General features: G+C 34.6%; 1 protein-coding gene across 1 annotated transcript in view; it reads right to left on the minus strand.

Annotated features, from left to right (window-relative positions):
• LOC119589193 (histidine-rich glycoprotein-like) overlaps positions 1-428 on the minus strand; it is a gene marked incomplete in the record, with an annotated part of 8,058 nt that overhangs the window by 1,406 nt on the left and 6,224 nt on the right.

The raw sequence follows: 428 nt of genomic DNA on the forward strand, positions 1-428 counted from the left end.
GTATAAAATAGCATATGCAGTAGGACCACTGTTCAAATATGATTATAACTTCGATTACCATTGACTATATGGATTCTGATAACGAGTAAAGTTACGATTATGAAACCACTTTGGTCACTATCATGATTCTTACCGGTTATGATTATAGATGCGACTCTAGCTGCTGTTGTGATGAGTGGTATATCTACCGTATGTATTACGACTCATCAAGATATGATAGCAATTACAAGCACAAATGACAGTGACATGAATCTAGATCAATGAAAAAGAGAAGGCACCACCATCCATTCCCAAAATAATATGTACAAAATTCAGAACAAGTGTAAACATATAGTTTACACTTACTACTACCATATGTCCTTTACATGGTAGTAGGAAGACATAATTGCACGTGTCTATAGTGTGATATTACAAGTCTGGAACTGAAA

This window comes from Penaeus monodon, chromosome 25, assembly GCF_015228065.2.
Source record: "Penaeus monodon isolate SGIC_2016 chromosome 25, NSTDA_Pmon_1, whole genome shotgun sequence".
NCBI classification, from domain to species: domain Eukaryota; kingdom Metazoa; phylum Arthropoda; class Malacostraca; order Decapoda; family Penaeidae; genus Penaeus; species Penaeus monodon.